This window comes from Dasypus novemcinctus, chromosome 23 (genome assembly GCF_030445035.2).
Source record: "Dasypus novemcinctus isolate mDasNov1 chromosome 23, mDasNov1.1.hap2, whole genome shotgun sequence".
NCBI classification, from domain to species: domain Eukaryota; kingdom Metazoa; phylum Chordata; class Mammalia; order Cingulata; family Dasypodidae; genus Dasypus; species Dasypus novemcinctus.
In genome coordinates this window covers 50,751,917-50,767,154 of record NC_080695.1, presented here as the reverse complement: position 1 = coordinate 50,767,154, position 15,238 = coordinate 50,751,917, and the positions used below count along the sequence as shown (strand labels likewise).

Below are 15,238 nucleotides of genomic sequence, written 5' to 3'. Positions count from 1 at the left end.
TTTAGAATTAGATTTCACATAACTTGGGACATACACGTAGATTCACCTTTCCTTTTTCTCTCCTGGTTTTGGAATCTTAAGACATTGATTCAGCGTTCACATATGGGGACAATCAGAAGAGGTGTCAGAGTGATAGCTTCTTTCGGAGTGGGACAGCATTTACTTTAAAAGTTAAAAAGTTTTCTGTGGCTTCTGGAATGCTTTGCTCTTTGAAGTGGCCTGCTTGACCTCATAAGCATTGAACTGGTGAATCCTCAACTAGGCCAAGCCTCTGGTTGGTTGACTGAATGTTTTCTTGATTTGACACCTGATTCTAACTATTCACATTTTTAATAAGATGTCCCTATAAAATACTCGTTTTTATTATACATAATAGATTTTCTATAACTGGCAGTTATAAAGACAGATTAAATTTAAGAAAGAAAAAATATTTTTGAGGTTAGGATATCATATCTGATAGAGATTTACATTGCAAGCTTAATTAAATAGTTCATCAGTGTTTATCATTTTATAAAATTTATAAATTGGCAAAATGACATTCATCATTATTAAGTCACCTTAAAATTTCTAAATTCTGCTTGTGATTTATAATAAGCTAAGGATATAATTCATAACTTATAAGAAGATGCATAAATCATGCAAATGTTTCTAGTCATTCCGAATGCTGTTTGTGTTTTTAAGTCGTGTCTTATATTTATGGCTATAAAATGGTTAAAAATAGTTGTAGCTATAGCTGTCTTGAGTTAAATGACTTATAAATAATTGAGAAATGAAATAGCAGAGACAGAACTTTGTTAAATTAGTCAAGTTTATGTACCCTATTTTTAAATCAATTATTGTAAAATGGATGATTATGTAAAGATAGTTTTCAACTAATTAGATAATAGTTACCAAATATAAGAGAGATTAGAAAGATGATACACGAGTCCTTTAGCAGTCACATTAAGTGCTTATGATTTAAACATGACACAATTTATGCTCAGGATAGATAGATGTAAATAGTAGTCATTTCCCCAGATCCAAACAGTGGATATCTATTTACAAATGGCCTTGAGTTATATAAGATTCTCTGCCTTCCCTTACTCTTATAGGGCTCTCTGACCATTAGACTTTTCATAATATTTAAAGATTTTGTCACATTAAAAACTTTAGTGAATTCCTTTTAGTTTCTGTAATTTGGCATTTGGAGAAGTTGAATATCTTCTTTCATTTCTTTATCCTGTACATGTTAAACAGTATTTTAAAAACATAACAGGCAATGTTCAATCCACTTATTCCTCAAAACAATCATAAAACTGCTGAATTTTGCATGAATTGGATTTATGTGAGAATGGGCTGTAGTTTATAGATATCATTTCCCCTTTTGGAAGGAGAGGCAGTTAAACTGATTTTATGTACAATGAGTAACTGAAGAATTCATTCTAACTGATTGTATGACTGTATTAGCAGCTCCTTATGGATGCAATCATAACTTCTAGAAGAAATGGAAATGTTTCTAACACTGAATAACTCTCTTTTCAATAGAATATCCTGAGCAACCTTGATTTAACTGAAGGTGTGAGGGCAAGGGGCTTATTCTCTTTTTTTAACCACTTGCAAACTAGCTTCAGGTGTCCATATTCTGTGTCCTTCTTCGAAGTCTAACCCAAGATTGTGAGGCAGCTAAGATAACAGATTCTGAGCCCAGGCTGGCATATTCACAATCAAACGTTTGTGAGTCCACAGTCCTTGACTTCAGTGACTTCAACAGTTCATCTGGGTCAAATTTATACTTTGTCCAAAATGCAAAGGCTGTAATGTATAAATAACACTGGACACTCACTCCTTGGTTAGTCAAATGTGAGATACAATGGTACTTGCAATTGTGAGCAAGAAATTTGGTTAAAGATCTCCCAGAAGAGGATTTACTTTGTCCCAAAATTCTGGGATTGACTGTTCTTTTAACGATATTGGTTGGCTTCCCAAATAGGTACCAAATCAAGGCATTAACATTTATGCAAAAAATTTGTATCTTAAACTTGAAAGCCAGGATCATACCTCTGGTTAAAAAAGACACATAATGCACTATATACGGAAGTTAGAACAGCCAGTGAGGACACTGGTAAGCTTATGCATGTGTGATTTGAGAAAGTCTGTGGACCACAATACGTAGTTCAGCTTCTACAGATACCCCAGTTTCAAGATCTCAAGTAGGGCTTCAAATTAGTATACTGTATAAAGTGCCATCTCCCTGTTCCAAGGTTCAGTTTTCTCAAAATCCTTCCCATTAATTTTTGACATTAGAAGCAGTAGTTTATTTCTCTCTGGTTTAACTTCATCAAAGAGATTATATCAGAAGTGGGTCAAGTGTTTTAACTTAATTTGTGTAACATGTTCTATCAGAAACTAGAGAATCCTTGCAGGCTAGTCTAGGTTTTATTGAACTAATGTATGAAAATCATGGTTCATTGCATTTAATATCACATTTAATTCTTGTAGTTCTGCTAAAAGAAGGGTATATTTATTGTGCCTTCATAGATGAAGAAATGGTGACATGGAATTTCAGTGATATATCCAAGATGCCACAGGCATTAAATGGGGTATGTATATGTCTATTTCACATCACAGAGATGGTTTGCAAACCTAATTCAAGATTTTGGACTTCTGAAGCAGATTTCTCTGTTGATGATGATTCTCTTTCAATTTTCTATGATAGTACAACAAATCTTATGTAACTTACTAGATAACATTTTTAAAAACCTGTTGCAATTGCTAAGTATGAATGTAGAAATTTATGAACAAGTTGTTAAACTTCAGTTGAAAATCTTGCTTTTGACCTTTGTACACTAGAAGGTAACTACATTATCAAATTGAACTGAAGTTTTTTTCTTTTTAATTTTTATTCTCTTACTTGATGGCTGTTTTCCTTAAATTTAAACTTTTCGTATTTTAAAAATCAATTTATACAGATTAATGCTTTCATGAGTAGAGAACAGAACCTTGCTTGGATGAGGATTCTGACAGTTTGATGAGGATTCTAGGCTTGAGTGCTCCCCCATCCTCAAGCCTAGAGTACATATATTTCAAATTTATACCTCAAAAACCACACACTTTTTTTAAATTCTCCCCTTCCCCCCTTTGCAGCTTCTTCTGTGTGGTCTGCTCTCTGTCCATTTGCTGTGTGTTCTTCTGTGTCTGTATTTATTTTTTTATTTATTTCCCTTCCCCCCATTGGGGCTTGCTTGCTGTCTGTTCTGTGTCCATTCACTGCATACTCTTCTGATTTTTTTTTTTTTTTGCTTGTCTCCCTTTTTTGCATCATCTGGCTGAGTCGGCTCTCTGTGGCACTTTTGGGCCTGGCAGCACTCCACCACTCTTGCAGGCCACAGCATGTGGGCGAGCCTGCCTTCACAAGGAGCCCTCAGGACTCGAACCCAGGGCCTCCCGTATGGTAGGCGGGAGCCCAACTGATTGAGCCACAGCTGCTCCCAAACCATACTATTTTATGTGCCACAATCTTTAGAGGTGATGATAAATATCAAAACAAGTAATGGAAAACCTGTTGTACTTACTCTAAAAAGTAATAAGGGTTCTTCCAAAAATTATCTATTTTAGCATACTAAATAATTATTTTTATTACTTTTGGTTACTTTACCTGAGACTCCTAAAACGGTCCTTTATATAAATACAAATTCAGCAAAGATATTTACAAAAAAAAGTGATTTGTGATGTTATGTATCAAAAGTTTGGGAAAACATTCATGTCATTATTTAAATCCTGAACTATTGCATTAAATAACAAAGTTGGCACAAAGATCTTACAAATATTAACTGATCTAAAAGCTACCTGTATAATTCATAATTTAAAAAATATTTGGCCTTTTACATTCTTCAGATACTTCTGAAATAAGCCATGCATTTCTGGTGTTATTGCCTGGCAGATACTCCTTATGAGATGAAGAAATGAGTTCTGGACTTTGAAGAAGTATCTATTTTATTTCTAAAATGTGTTTGATTGGATCTCCTATTTTTTTCTGGTACCTCTTGTCATAGGAGTAAGCAAGGTTGTGAACACAAATGTTGTGGGAAATGGCTTAAAAAGTCTGTCTCCTTGAACTCTTCACCTTATCCCAGGTAAGTGACTTTTTTTGAGCAGCATAGTACTTCCTCTGCCTGAAAAGCCGTCCTTCCTTGGTCTTTGTCTGCTCTGTACCAGCTCACCATTTAGAACTCAGCTAAAACATCACTTATTCAAAAGAGGGTATCTTGACCACCCCTGCATATCTTTGACCTGGTTTTGCTTTTATTTCAGTTGTTTATTTTATTTTAAAACAACTTAAAACTATTTTGTATAATTATCAAATAATTTTTTGTTTTTCTTAAAATGTAAGCTTCATGAGAGCAAGACTCATTTCTGTCGAGTTACCATTTATAACAGCATTTATACCTTAGACAATAAATACTATTTATTTCACTCAATAAATGAAGGGTTGATAAAAACCATTCTTGCACATACACAGACACACTTCGTCATGTATTTTCCCACACAGGAAAATTGTGTCAGAGCCATTAAAAGAGAGGAAAAACATCAATTTTCTCAACTATTAGAGTATTCCATGGCTATTTGAATCATGGGATTTTAAGCTGGAGGGCAACTTTGCAGTCTTCCATATTGATCCCTTTGACAGAGGTTATTTATATTAGCAGAAATAGGTCAGCACCCTTCGGCTCTAGTTTTATCTAGCTTTAAAGAGAACATGACTGCAATTCTAAAACGATACAGCAAACTGTATAACAAAATTTAACAAAATGCATTGTGTTACGTTTTGTTAAAATGCATGAGTGATGTGTGAATGTGTGTGCGTGTGCTTGTGTTAATACCACAAAGGCACGTTAAATCAGGAGTGAGACCATCCAATGAGGGTTAGGTTGTGTTGAATATAATTTCATTTGATTCTCCTCCCATGGAAATGGCAAGCCATTTTTGATCGCTTTTTCTCTTTCTTAGCCTTGTTTTTGTGTATTAGAGGACTCATTTCTCCAATGGACTTTCTTGTTATTATAATTATTTTTCAAGCAAATACAAGAATGAGAACAAGCCTGCTCATTTTATCTACAGAGTATAACTCAGAAGGGAATGTGTTGATGGTTCAAACAAAGTTCGGAATTAGTTGTTCTTTTTGTGACATGGGTCTATGAAAAAATTTTAGTCAAAAAACAATTTTGTAAGGAGGGATACCATGTCCTGTGGACACTTTCCCGGACGACTAGCCCTGGCTTTCAAGAGGTGTTTTTATGGCCTTCACTTGGGTTGGCGCTTTGAAGAGAGAATAGTGTGCCTGGCTTTCTGTTTTGTGAGATTGTCCTAGGGAGAAGCACAATGGAGTCACGGGAAAAAGGTGTGTATATGTGGGAAATAGGGAAAAAGAAAGGGAAGGAAAGGTTTGTGTTGACTTTCTACTTTAATGTTTCCTGTTTCTGCATTTATTAGCATAATTTTCCAAGCACCCTGTTTATCACACAGGGCATAACTTTAGAAAATCAAATAACGAGAGGCATGCCACTCCAGCCTTTGAGGTGTGTTCTTTTTATCCTGGAGGTCCCCTCTCCATTCCACTGGATGCAGCGGGCTGGATAGCGACAGGCACCCCGAGGGCGCTCCTGGCACCCAAAGGCACCACACACAGATCCCGGCCTCCCTCGCGCATTTCCTTAGGGAAGGCCCAACTCTAAAGCTCCTGCAAACACCAGGTCTGTGGGGGCCCCGCGACACGGCCCCTCGGGGCAACTCGGGCAGAACAGGGCAGCCCTCGAGTTGGCCAAAAGCTGGCCAGGTGCTGCCCCTGGGACGCACACGGGCACCCTCCCAGGCAGAGGAGTGCCCCCGTAACTGCCCTCGACCCCCTGGCGTCATCCGGGGCACACACAGGAAAGGCGCCTGCGGCGGCGCGTAGGGGACGCCGGGAACGGGAACAGCGCCGCCGCTCCCCGCGGGCGCCTGAGGCACAACCCGCAGCGCTCCAGAGGCCCAGGAGGGGCCGGCGAGGCGCGTTCCCGCAGCAACAGCGAGACCACCCCGCCGCGGAGAGCGGCCGAGCGGGAACACAGAGCCAGGACAGGCGAACGAGGGATGGCCACAGGCGGAGGGCCGGATCCGCGCCCCTGCCCGTCCCCGCACCCGCCAAGCAGGTGGGGAAGAGGCGAGGGCCCGCGGGCAGAGCGCGGGGAGCGGTCCCGTTCCCCATCGATGTCGGTCCCGAGTCCCGCGCGGCTCAGGCCCGGCCAGGGACTGCACAGCACCACCGCATCCGTCACGCGGAGGGTGTGTTCTAGTATGACAGACTCGTTTCTTATGGTTTTGAATACTCTTTTCCTTTGGACACCTCTAGATTTTTCCCTTGAAGGCCTGTATTATGTGGAGGATTCGAGCAGTCGGATACTCTACATATAAGATGTGAAAACAGAAAACTCACTCTTACAGACTATGCAAGTATCATCTTTAAGGTAAACTTCAAATTCCATTTTCAAATAACTGTGACTTAAAAGCTCTTGTCCTTTTGCAAATGATTTTTAGTGCTTTAAATTTCTTTAGCAGTTGTGCTTATGATGTTTATTGACCTGGCACAATTTCTTATATAGCGTTTCTCCGTCTAGTTGTGGGAAGTTCCATAGTATAATGTAGCTTCACCAAAAAGGCAACACCATAAAATTCATTCTAATGTTGGTAAATTATGTCTGATTTTCTGTAAATAAAACTTACACCGACTTATTTAATTCTAAAGGATATTGTGGAAGAATGGCATCCTATTACTGTAAATTCTCAACTTCAAACACTTGTTCCCTCTTTCATATTTCCAATACATCCTATATGTAACTCTTTATAAAATTCAGGTGTGTTAGAAATTAAAACAAAACTACTCCATTTATAGCATATTACAGTTTATAGAGTACTATAAATTAACTTATTTAATTTTCATTACAATCTTGATGAGTAGGAAGTGCTTCATTCCGTTATCAAGATGTGACTCTGGAAACAATTACGAAATAATTACACAAAGTCCTTATGTTTATGTGACAAAATGAGTTATGGAATCGTGATTTTCAGATACTTTCCAGTTCTTTCCTCTACGTAATGTTTACTTCACTCCCATTATGGTGTGACTTTGTCTAACACTAGGTTTTGTTCAGTTCTGGTAGTTTGGGGAGTCAATGCTAGGAATTATCCAGCAATGTTGAAAAAAGTCTTTGCCATTTATTGTCTTTCTTGCTCTCAGTTTCTCTTCAGCTGCTTACTTGACTTTTGTTCTGAGACATTATACAGTGGAGGATATGAAAATAATAAACAAATCAAGGAAAACAGAAATGTAAATTTCTGGATTTCTTCTAATCTGCTAACTGAAGAAAGGGTCGACATTAGTTAGGGTTCTCTAGGGAAACAGAATCAGCAAGGGATATCTGTCAATAGTAAGAGATTTATCAGAGTCTCTTATGGAGCCCTGGGTATGCACAAGTCCAGGTTCTGCAGGCAAAATGCAACCAGGAGCTCCGATGGAAGTCCAACGAAAATTCTTGATGAGGTCTGGGAGATGCTGTCTGTCCAAAGACGAGCTAGGAAATTATCTCTCAATGCTGGAATCACTTCCTCTTTTAAGGGATTCAACTGATTGGGTTAAGTGTCACTCATTGCTGATGGTAATCTCCCTGATTGATGTAATTATAACCAGCTATCTATGATCTACCACTGCAGTAAACTCAATGGTCACTAAAGTCCATAAATGCCCTTGTAATTACAATTCGCCCAGTGCTTCCTTGACCAAACATCTGGGCAAGTTACACAATAGCCTTAACCATCACAGGGTCTAACCGTCTTAGTCTTTTATTCTGGAGCATGGTATCTTTATTATTTTGAAAACATGAAAAAACAAATACATATGTAGTAACTAACAACTGTGAATACTGAGTTCTTTCTTTCTTTGAAATTTTTCTCATAGTAGAGATGTCTGTAAATGATATTACTAGGTCAAATGGTATAAGTGATTTTTTATAGCTCTATTCAAATTGCTTTCACAAAAGATTATTGCAAATGATATTCCCATAAACAAATGATCCAATTGACTCACTAGCATTGAATATTGTTAAATATAAAGAGGAAAATGCCATTTCACTGAGCTATTAAATAAGAAAAATCTATTAATTATAAAACCTCATAACTCCATAGGATAATTAATGTCTACGTTTTTACCAAACACCTAACAGCAACTACACTGATCTTTCAAATTTCAAGTCCACTTAGTAGCTCTACTTGATATCTTTCCATGGGGCTCCTACGTTGTTCTTTTTGTTGGTTGGTTGATTTTTTTGAGATTTATTAATTTATTTATTTCTCCTCCCCCCCTCCCCACTACTGTCTGCGCTCTGTGTCCATTCACTGTATTATTCTGTGTCTGCTTGTATTCTCATTAGGTGGCTCTGGGAACCAGTTCTGTGACCTTATGGAGTGGGAGAGAGGCAATCATTCTCTTGTACCACCTCTGTTCCCTGATCAGCTTCGTCTCTTATTATCTTTCCTCTGTGTCTCTTTTTGTTACATCATCTTGCTGCGCCAGCTCTCCACATGGGCCAGCACTCCCGCGCAGGGCAGCATTCCTGTTTGGGGCAGTAATCTGCACAGGCCAGCACTCCGTGTGGACCAGCTCACCCCATGGGCCAGCTTGCCTTCACCAGGAGGCCCTGGGCATCAAACCCTGGACCTCCTATATGGTAGATGGGGGCCCAATTGCCTCAGCCACATCTGCTTCCCACATTGGTTTTATAATAAAATCCAGTCCACTTAGTATGATATGCACTCCAATTCTTCTTCCAGGAAAACAGAAGTCTAATTTCTGGGTATATCCAAATCCCATACTCTGTATTTCAGTCTTAAAGAACTACTTAATATTCCTCTGCCTTAGACGTTTTCATATGTCCATCAATTTTGCATATTCAGCTATTTTGTTCCTTTTGCCATAGCCTCACCTCTTCCAACTCTCTTTTGTCAGGAAATTGATGCAGAAAATTATACTCCAAACCCTGAGAAATGCCTGGCACAAATCAAAGAGCATAAAGTTTTTCAGCATTTATTTTAAAATTTCAAAGCTACACATTCACCAATGTTGATCATCTGATAAAAGAACTTAAATATAAAATTAAAATTTCCTTTTTACTTTATTCTCCCTATGAAAGGCCTCTCTAGCAGTCGCTTGCATCCTTTATATTACTACTCTATATTCAGTTGATAGTGAGTAAAATAATGGATTACCTCTTGTTCTTTTTAAATTGTGTGTTGCCTGGGCTTCAGAATCATTGATTTGTTTTCAGCAGGAATACAGGAAAGGAGAAGCTGAGCACAATTTCCTCTGGAGTCGGTTCTGCACACTGTGGCTTCGTTGTTGTATTAGAAGTGAATTCTCTGTCACCTTTATGTATAACAGCATACTCTAAAAGATGATACAGTGGGCTTCTACTGCTTAAATTTTCATTCCATTGTACCAGAGTAGATAGGGGAAAATTGTCTGCAGGGTGTCTCTATTACTTGCAAGATGATGTGATCAACAGGAAATTGCACCTAATTTATGGATACATTTTTGAATCACACAGATTGCAAGTAGCACTTATTATCTATCATCTTACCTAGAATTTATTTTGGAGCACACAAAGGACTTAATGATAAAGTATAATAAAGTATATGTTATAAAAATGTTGTACTGATGGTAATTGCTAATTTAGTGATTCTACAAGTATTTTTTCAAGAAATAAAATCAAATAAATCTCACTATTATGGATGTACCAGACAAACTAAAAACTAAAGGAAACAACTATGTATTTCTTCCTTAGAAGCACTTTGTTTAGCATGGTCCTATATTTCACTTTTAAACTAAAAGGGAAAAGTAGGGATATTTGTATCAGGCATTCCTTATAGGCTCTTTTTTATTATCCTCTGTATTACTGACTTTTTTATTAAATTCATTCAGTATACTTTCTAAGTTAAACATTGTCAAATTCATTTTTGGTATGTGTCATATTACTTCTAAAGGACATAGTAAGTCTTCATAAATGCATGTTTTTATAATCCTGCTGTATTGTTTGTTTTTTCAAGATGTTAATTGGGAAATTCATTTTTAAAAAACTATCTTTAGAAATAAAAAGCTATTTTTAATCATAGTTTTTCTATAAATTTTAGATGAATTTAATGTCATAATTTGATTTTGTTTCTTTGTTTATTTCAGACTATGAGTTACAGAACTGCCCAGATCCTCCTCCGTTTCAAAATGGGTATATGATCAGTTCAGATTATGGTGTTAGACAATCAATATCTTTTGAGTATTATCCTGGGTACATTTTAATAGTCCATCCAGTCCTCACTTGTCAGCACATTATCAACAGAATTTGGGACTATCGTTTTCCAAGATGTGATGGTAAGTTAATAATTTTTCTTGGGAGCAATTCATGTTCTTAGTATGTTAACACATTAAATATTAAAATGAGCATATTCAAGAATTCATTAATTTACTTAAATATTTATTGAGACTCTTTTGCTAAACTGAGCCTATTTGGTATTTCAGGAACACACCAAATGCCAGTGAGCTTAAAAAATAAAGCCCTGGTACTCCAGGGCATTATAAGGGTGTATCAGTTTGATATATTTATGAATTCCAAAAATAGATATTGGATTATGTTTGTAATCTGGTCTGTACATGGGCATGATAAAGTTATGATTTGGGCTTTGATTGGACCATGTCATTAGGGCATTGCGGCCATCTCTTGATGGGTGGGGACTCACAGATAAAAGGCATGGCAAAGGACAGAGTTGAGGGTTTTTTGATGTTGGAGTTCTGAAGTTGGAGTTTGATGCTGAAGCCTTAAGCTGGAGCCGTAGGAAGTAAGCCTAGAGAGGAAAGAGAAGCAAGCCCCAGGAAGGGAGGAACCCAGGAAGCCTCAACCTTCGCAGATATCAGCAGCGATCTTGCCCCAACAGGTGAAAATAGCCTGGTGAGGAAAGTAACTTATGCTTTATGGTCTGGTAACTGTAAGCTCCTTCTCCAAATAATTACCCTTTATAAAAGCCAACCAGTTTCTGGTATTTTGCATTAACACCCCTTTGGCTGACTAATACAAAGGGTAACAAAATAATAAACACAATTTTTGGGGTATTTTCCACTATTTTACTTATTGCTAATTTTATACATTTATGATGCATGTGTATATGTATGAATAATTAATATTTTAAAGTGGTGTTATACTGTACAGAGTTTTACAACTTTTCTTTCTCTTTAACTGTGGTTGGCTCTGAATAAACTATGGTTGTCGACACTGTTGACAAGCCAAAGTCCTTTCTTAAAATGAATTATATTATTCCTGATTGGTTAGTCTTCTCAGATTTTGATTAGTATATAAGGGCAAGTTTACGGTAAAACAGTCTTCAAAGACTCCAACTCTGTAGAATTCATAAGAATCTCAGAGAAAAATATAGATATCTTGAACAACTCCTTGGCATCTTTTTAAAAAATTTACCAAGTCAATTAACATTCAAGAATTCTGAGCCTTAAGTAATCAATCTAAAAATATAGTTTGCAAAGTGAAATATGAAGCTTTTTTGTATTTATACAGTAAAAATATTTCCTATTCTGTCATATAAGAATCTGTTATACAAAGTTAGTATATTATAACCTTACCTAAAAAATATGATCTAAAACTGTGATATCCATTCAAATAAATTAAAAAAAAATGTCTGAAAGTGACTTAAGACATTCAAGACATTATTATTTTTGCCAGTAACACAATTTTACAGAAGTCTCATTTTTAAAAAGTAGTTATAATTGTTAAAATATGGTTAAGAAGACAGTGGGGTTTATTAATTTTCTAATTTCAATTTGGTATTTAAATTTGCATCCAGAATTCAAATATAATTTAAAAATTTTAGTTCATTGATCTAATAAGTCATTGGAATATCTGCGTGAGATACTGTTTAGGACATTTTTATTTAATATTGTCACAGTATACTTTAAGATACATAATATCTATAGGGGGAACTCTGTAGGCAGAGTTAACTATTAGAGTAACTAGTAAGTTGAAATAACTATGTTAGCAGCTTCCTTTAGATTGACCCATTTTATAAAGGGAGACCAATTTGATTCCATTACAGGAGAAATCCAACTAGCCAAAATAATATTATTATGCACGTATTTTTAAATGAGCATTTACCAAACTGATTGGCAAATATAGGAAAAGGTCTTTCCAATGGTTCAGAATGAAAATGACTATAAAAGAAATGGAACTCTTAAGTTTCTTACCTGTATTCATCAATAATGCTCTTAAAACTCTCCTTAAAGTAGTTATTACAGCTTTGTTGAAATTCGGGGTGAAACTGGCACATGAACAGTCGAAAGATATAAGTCTCTTGGACATACAACTAACAATTCTACTACTAAGTGTAGGTTCAGATAGAGGGGCAACAGAGCCATGTGCAGGGAAAACACAACTGAGTTGAACCCTATCACACTGGGGAGTGTAAATTCCAAAGTAAGTCCCCCTGACAGGGTGCCAACCTCCTGGGCTGCCTGCCCTACCTATAGTGTCTGGATGTCTCCAGAGCCCTCAGGAGCCCCACTATTTAATTTTTTTAAAATATGGCTATCATTACTCTAAGATCTGTTGTCTTGTATGTACAGTGACATTTGTTTCCATTTATTCACCCAGAGTCAGATTTTTTTCATTTTTTTCAAAGAAGCTTTAGGTTCCAGAAAAGTCACGTACAGAATATACGTGATTCCCATTTACCCATTGTGCGTTTTCTACTTTCTCCTATTAATAACATCTTAGCATGGATGGTATATTTGTGGCAATTGATATATAAATATTGAAACGTTGCTACTAACCATTATCAATGATTTACATTGTGTGTTACATTTCGAACCATACGCTTTTATAAATTTGGATAAGTTTGATGTGATCTGTATCCATCCTTGCAAAATCATGTAGTACAATTCAAATTCCATCCCTCCCTTTACACCAGGCCATTACATGACATGGTAGAATCAAAGCCCTAAGCATGATTTAATGAAGTGAAAATGAAACCTCTGAATTTAATATATCCAAAGGGGCATCATGCCTAACAAACAGAGTAGTTTACAACTAGAATATTTCTTTTTGGAATTCATAAATAATATCAAACTGCCAAACCCACATATTTAAGAAGATATGTGTTCCAAAATGTATTATAATGTTAAATTTATTTACCATAGCTTGAATCACTCTGGTCAATAATTTCTGCAGTAGACATTTATATCATGGAAAGAATAGATTAATTTTAATTGTTAAGTACTATCAAAATCAGGAAGTCAATGGTATTCTCAAGCAGGTAAAAACTAATTTGATACTCTCTGACATTACACACAACCAGATACATATAAAATGCTAAGTTTCTGTACTTTGCTTCTGTACACATTCAGGACTTGGTCAAATTATATGCTTTTAAAATAATTCAAATATTTTGCATCATATGTTCCAAAGACAGATGCAATCAATGTGCTTGTGGGTATATGTAGCTACATACAGCATGATTTTTAGAATGCTGAAATAATAAGTGGAGGAAGAAATTTCTGAAATAGCAACTGCCAAATAAAAGTTGAAGCAGTTAGTGAATGGTTATAAAGTACCCGTTAGAAATCATTGAGTAATTAATTGAAATTGAGGACCAAAATTATTGAGGCCACTTACATATTGCATTACAGTTGAGCTATCATGTTAAGATTATACTGAGAGTGGATGTAGCTCAGGGGTTTGGGATCCAGCATCCCATGTACAAGATCCTGAAATCATTCCTCTGCACTTCATTTAGGAAAAGTATGTAGGCACTTACTTTCCCATGTGTGGTAGATTTCGAACATGGAAGTGGTGATCTAACTTAAGTTATTCCAGCCCTTAGTCATTTGAGATATACCATACTTTCTGGATATGAAAAAGCCATCCCTCCTATGTCTGTTCTGCTTTTTTTTTTAAGATTTCTTTCTTTCTTTCTTTCTCTCCCCTCCCCCCCCTGCCCGATTTTCTGTTCTCTGTGTCTATTTGGTGCATCGTCTTCTTTGTATGCTTCTGTTGTTGTCAGTGTCACGGGAATCTGGGTTTTTTTGCTGTGTTGTCTTGTATCAGCTCTCTGTGTGGGCGGCACCATTTCTGGACAGGTTGCACTTTCTTTAGCCCTGGGCAGCTCTCCTTACGGGGTGCACTCCTTGTGCGTGGGGCTCCCTTACGCGGGGACACCCCTGCGTGGCACGGCACTCTTGTGTGCCTCAGCACTGCTCATGGGCCAGCTCCACACGGGTCAAGGAGGCTGGGGGTTTGAACCGCTGACCTCCCATGTGGTAGATGGACGCCCTATTCACTGGGCCAAGTCTGCTTCCCTGTTCTGTATTTCTGATCATTGGTATATTTCAGCATGATAAAATGGTTTTATTTTATAATACTGAACTTCTGTATTCTTTCTTACAGAAACAACACATCTCTTCATTTCAACACTCTTCTCTATTCTACATCTAGTGATTTCTTTTTGAACTCACATTCAATGTAGTCGTCTACTTCCACTGGACACGAGAGGGCTCCATGGCATTAGTCTCTGTCTTCAGGCATATGTCATCCACAATTTTGTATTGAGTGAATTTCCTGAATCTCAAGTTTCACCAAGTTAAGTCCCTTCTTAAATTCCTTCAGTGAGTCCTCATTATCCTCAAAATAAATTTCAAACCCTCACTCTAATATAGACATTTTATAACATGATTTGTATCCATATTTCCAACCTCTTCTCTCCCCATGTCATTCCCCAATCAAAATAAAAAATACCAAAAAAAAAAAAAAAATCATTACCCCCCCATCCAGCAACTTGGCTCCTAGTTGAGAATGTAGATTCAAAGACTGTCTTGAAATCACAAACCATGTGAATTTTGCTATTTTGCCTACTAAGGCATATGCCAAAATTTTTAGCCTTTTAGAGCTGTATTACTCCTTTGCTTTTACACATGATATTGTTGTAATGTGTCCTGACCTGATTTTCACTCAAGATGCTAATATCAGTTTTTCCTTAAGAGAAGCACCCAGTGCCACATTCTCTTTAAGGTATCCAACACTCTCTGTTCTCACTCTCATCAAACCCACTATAAATTCACCTCCTTGTTCTTACAAGAAAACCCAGTTTATTACTAAAAAATGCATTTCATCCATCATGATAG

The 15,238-nt window shown here is 36.9% G+C and overlaps 1 long non-coding RNA gene across 2 annotated transcripts in view; it reads left to right on the top strand.

Moving 5' to 3' along the window:
- Positions 1-14,869, top strand: part of LOC131275606 (uncharacterized) — a 250,872-nt gene extending 236,003 nt beyond the window's left edge. The window contains exons 2-4 of one of the 2 annotated variants that reach the window (XR_011647256.1): positions 6,098-6,167; positions 6,368-6,482; positions 10,244-14,869. This is a non-coding gene — a long non-coding RNA (uncharacterized lncRNA). Of the gene's footprint in view, positions 1-5,961; positions 6,168-6,367; positions 6,483-10,243 lie in introns of those variants that run through there. The other variant, XR_009183019.2, reaches the window with a different exon arrangement.
- Positions 14,870-15,238: the final 369 nt, after the last annotated feature.